Raw genomic sequence first — 5168 nt, forward strand, 5'->3', positions numbered from 1 at the left:
AATTCTCATAGTATATTATATATTAATAAAATAAACTGCACTGCATAATAATAGATACTTTTCTTATGTAATACACTTGCTCTGCTATGTATTATATTATGTATTGAAACATAGGTGCATGCTGTCTTTTCTGTGTCCATAATCTATTTTGAATTTATAGAGATTATATTTATATATTCAAACCTTATGAATAAAAAAGGTCAAACTGTAAGTAGATGACTTCTTTTCAATCTGGTCATTAATAGCCAATGAAGTATTTAAAAAATATAATTTTTTGATATCTAAGAAAGAAATTTAGTTCAATTTCCCTACTTTTCACAATTGAAAATAGTGAATATGCAGTTTTATAAAACATTTATTTTTAATACATGTTTAAAATGATTTTTGATTGAAAAGTATTATATTTTACATAATGTATGATAAATATTTACTATGTTATGATAAGATTCATTGTAATCAGGTCTTGAAAACTGTATATACTATGGACACAATGAGAGTAAATCTCCAGTTAGGAATGCAATGACAGAGTTAATGTTTTACTTTAAATTTGCTAAAAATATCATTTATTCCATCTTGAAGATCAATATGGTGAAATGAATTAAATTGTAGAAAAAAAGACCCGTAAAATCATCTTTCTTAGTTCTTTATATTCATGACAGCACATATTCTCTCCTGAATGTATTTGATTTGAAACAATTTCATTTTTTTAAATTACAATATGTATTTAACCTTTATCTACAGTATGTCACGTATAATAGTTGCCCTGAATAAACCTAAGAGCCTTCTTAACAATATTGTATAATGAGATGGATCTCAGTTGCCCTGAAGCCAACATCTCTGGTTTCTTTATTCATTAACATCTATTCAGGCTAGCCAAGAGAACACTACACCGCGAAATGCAGAAGAAACCTCTTGTAAATAAGAATGACATATACAACACATATTTATGAAATGGAGGCTTAAATATAAAATACTTTCTGATTTTGAAGATAAAGCTTTAATATATAAGGAAAAGAATTGTTTTCTCTAAAATATAGAGAGGCAAACATTTAGGCTTATATTTAGAGATTCTTGTGCAGATAAATCTTGAGATTTTGCAATTGTTTATGGAATGATTTGCATGTGTAAGCATAAACCATAGGCCTGTTCCAAACACTGAACAACTTGTTGATAACAAAGTACACCCTACAATTAAACTCTGGCCCACAATTGGAATCACCTTTTCACTGTGCTGAAAGCCATGTGACAGCTTCAGGTGTATGTGGCATGGAGTGACTTTATAAGTAAGCTAGCATTCCTGAGAATTATTTTTTATGTTGATATTTTCCAATGTGTTTAGCTGTAAAATTATTTTTATGTAAATATTTTCCAATTTGTGAAGCTATAAAATAATATTTTTTAGATACAAGTATAACTTTAGATTGATAGAAGCCTATATACTAAGATGTTTTACAAGCCTGTGATGTTAGCCAAACTCAATTTTTATTGGATACTTACTGCTTAAGAAAATAAAATCCATATACTTAATTAAATCTTTGGTGAAAGATAAGTTCTTTAACACTTATACTGCACAAAATTTCTTAAATTCTGTGGATTATTTAATGAGCAACAACTGTGTAAAAATTTCCCAACTGAACTCACTATCTTCGAGTTGATTCTGACTCTTAGGTACCATATACATGGTTTCTTAGACTGTAAATCTTTGAGAAACAGGAAAACTCACCTTCCTACCCAAGAGTGGCTGATGGATTGAAACAATTACATTGACTAATGACTACAGCATCACTAGGACGCACTGCCATCAAGTTGATTCTGACCATTAATGACAGGGTAGAACTGTCCCTGTGGGTTTCCAAGACAGTTGCCTCTACGAACAGAAAGCCTCATCTTTCTCCTGAGGTGGCTGGTGGTTTCAAACTGCTGACCTTGGAGTTAACAGCCCAATGCATGACCACTACACCATCAGGGGTCCTACACACTGTATACATACATGGAACTAGAATTTGAGGAAAATGAGTGAATTTCTAATGGGTTAAAATGCCCTGAATCTATCTAATGTATACCTGAAATTACTATACTCCCACAGTATGTTTCCCCGTGTCCCTTAAAAGCAACTTTCATTGATTTGAGTCTGAAGCAAAGTTAATTTTCATCAGTATTGAAAAACTCAACAGCTTCTATTAATGTTTTGCTTATCATTTGTTAAGGTTCTTTCCTATACCTTGGAGAAGAGAAAAAAGATGTTACGGCAAAATTTAATACTACTGATAAATAGGAATAAGATAAAGTATGCTTACATTATAGGTTATATATTACTTATAACAATTTTACTATCTATAAACTATCTATTTCACTATATTTATGTATATGTGTATATGCATAGTTTTCCAAGAATGAGACTGGAATTGCAATTGTACTTGCACTAATATGAATATAACCTTTTAAAAATCATTTTCATTTTTAGAGCATAAAATAGAATTCTATGTAAGAAAAATGCTGCCTTAAGTAAATGAATCTGAGAGACTGAGATTTTCTGCACCAATCTGTTTATTTGATTCTTGAAGCACGGACCTAGGAAGTTGTGTGTAATCAATTCTAGTCACCAGCCATAAATTAAAAGAGTCGATAGTTCCATAGCTAAGATTTCAGGAGGATCATACAAATGTCATGTGTAATGTAATTTTACCTGTATACTGAGTACATTTCAATGCGACTAACACAAGGTATTGTTTAGCCATGATATAAAGCTGATATACTTAAATGTGTGTAAAGGACAGTTGTTTTTTGAATTAATTAATTAATTTTCTTATGTAGGAGAAATATACTGCTACTCAACCACTACTGTAAGGTTGGTAGTCCTGAGAACTCCTTTCTTAATGTAGCATTCTATGGATGTATTCCTGTTCCTGCAGGAATGAGAAACAGATATCTCCATATGCAAAACAATTATTTTTCAGTCAGTCAAAATTCCTCCACAGTGGCAAAAGTAAACAATTTGGCATAACCATTATTATTATTTCTTATGAGTTTGTTCCCAAGTTAGTGCTTATGCTAATATTCTGCTATTGAATGTATATGAAAGAAATTTAGCCAGGAATAGAAATTACTTTGGTGATTTTACCAGTGGCTTCATATTTGCATATTTGGGGCCTGTCCAAGCAAAGTGAAACAAATCACTGAGTGATTGTCTGGTAAGTTCATTCATTCAAAACCAAAGTAAACCTGCCTAATTCTCATGACATATGTTTGGTATATGCTGTTGAAGGGTGGGTTTGTTTCAATCCTTCAGTGAAATTTGTGATCTTATCTATTAGTTGCAGCACATGACTCGAATTTCTTCTTTCATATTTTAAAATAGCAGACACTTTTTAGCTTTTTAGCAATTTTGTATTTTTATCTCTACTCACTTGCCATGTAACAAAACTTATTTTGCACAGCCTAAACACTACTGTCTGGTAAATGCCTAGTGTTAAACCAAATGAAATTATTTTTTTATGAAACAATGAAATTATGGAAACATTTGTATACATGTTTTTGTCTACATATATATGCATGTCCATATATGTGAATTTTAAGATGTATAAATTGTTCTCATTATTTCTTTATATTCAAAAATATTAAATTCAGAGATTATGATAATTTCATGCTTATTTGATTGCAAGTTTCACAATTATTTTAAGATTTCTGTACCTTCACAGCTATAGTGTATAATTTTATATAGTCTACAATGCAATTATATAATCTTCTTTTGCTTACCTTGTCTATGAATGTTGCAAAAGAAAGCAGTTGTTAATAACTTGAAGTGAAGTCTTGTGCCTGACCACCTATCCAGAACATAGTTCACTCTACTTTCTCATAGTTTTTTCCACATTGTCTTGGTATTGCATAGTTTTAAGGACAAACCTATCCATAGCTGTCAAATAAAATTGTTTAAATTTTTCCTTTGGTTATTCTGGTAGTATTTCATCTTCTTTTCTATATTCCGTTCCAGCTTTGTGCTCATGACTTGCATTTAGTTATTTGAATTTGTCCTTAATTCACAACAAATATCTTCATAATGACTAAAATAGAAAGAAAGAAAATTATATCGTTTACAATGAAAACAATATTACTGGAGAAAAGTAAAATGAATGAAAAAATTTGCATGAAGAAGCTAGTTTGAATTGAGAATGAATAGGCAAAGCAAATGAGCTACAGGGTCTAATGTATTTCAAAATCACTCTGCATTTTTAATAGTGTAGTTCAAAATATTTATTTTGATAATTGTAACATATCACTTTATAAAAATTTACAATTATGGACTATGTAAGACTAGTAATGTCCTCAAGGTAATGAAGAGACTGGCAATCTAATTTACTTTGTTCTATGATGGTGAACCCTGATTGCATTACATTTGGTAGTCAAGGATGAATGATCAACAATATTAGCCATAGATACTTACTTTACATCTGAGAATAACTTTGCTAATACCTTTCACTCTTTCCCTCTTATCTAGTCAACCCATCCATTCCATTGACAATGGCCTCTGTAACAAATTAATTTGTTAAATTATATCCAAGTATTCTCTTCTGTCCTAAAATCATGTAGACATTGTTTTAAATGACATCAGATTTACAGGATATGAGCTTAGGTAGTTGCTGTACACTTTGAGATGTAGCTATAAAGACAGTCTCATTGCAATTGATAGCTGGTAATTTGACCAGCTAAAAGAATGCAAAGAACACACAGATCAAAATATTTGAGTGCATTAAAAGAACAAATCCCAGAATTTCTAACTGTTTTAATTTCATAGATTGCCCCACACTTGCTTTACACAACAGATCACCTCACCAGTACACAACCTAACAGATCTCTTTATAAGTACAGTATAACTAAAACAAAAATCATTTGAGAAGGACCGCATAAAAGATCTAGTTATCAATTAATATCTAAAATATTTATAATAATCTATTTGGGTGTGCTATAAATATTTCATTTGCAAAACATGGGAATAACTCATGTTTGGGCCTAAATTTATTCTGCCTTCTCAACAACTACACTGAATGCCATGGTATAACTTTATTATACGAGTCTAAAATCTGTCCGCTGTCCAAGGGTGAAAGGGTCTTTCCTTGGAATTATCTTTACTTGTAAACTAATGGAAGAAGAGCTATCATCATATTGGGGCA

The 5168-nt window shown here is 30.8% G+C and overlaps 1 non-coding gene across 1 annotated transcript; it reads right to left on the reverse strand.

The window, feature by feature from the left end:
* Positions 1-2806: 2806 nt before the first annotated feature.
* LOC115873429 lies at positions 2807-2941 on the reverse strand. Its single transcript, XR_004048426.1, has one exon. It is a non-coding gene; the product is annotated as a small nucleolar RNA U109 (small nucleolar RNA).
* Positions 2942-5168: the final 2227 nt, after the last annotated feature.

Source organism: Echinops telfairi, unplaced genomic scaffold, assembly GCF_000313985.2.
Source record: "Echinops telfairi isolate 266 unplaced genomic scaffold, ASM31398v2 ScPeMD7_7468;HRSCAF=8506_0, whole genome shotgun sequence".
In the NCBI taxonomy this organism is placed as follows: Eukaryota; Metazoa; Chordata; class Mammalia; order Afrosoricida; family Tenrecidae; genus Echinops; species Echinops telfairi.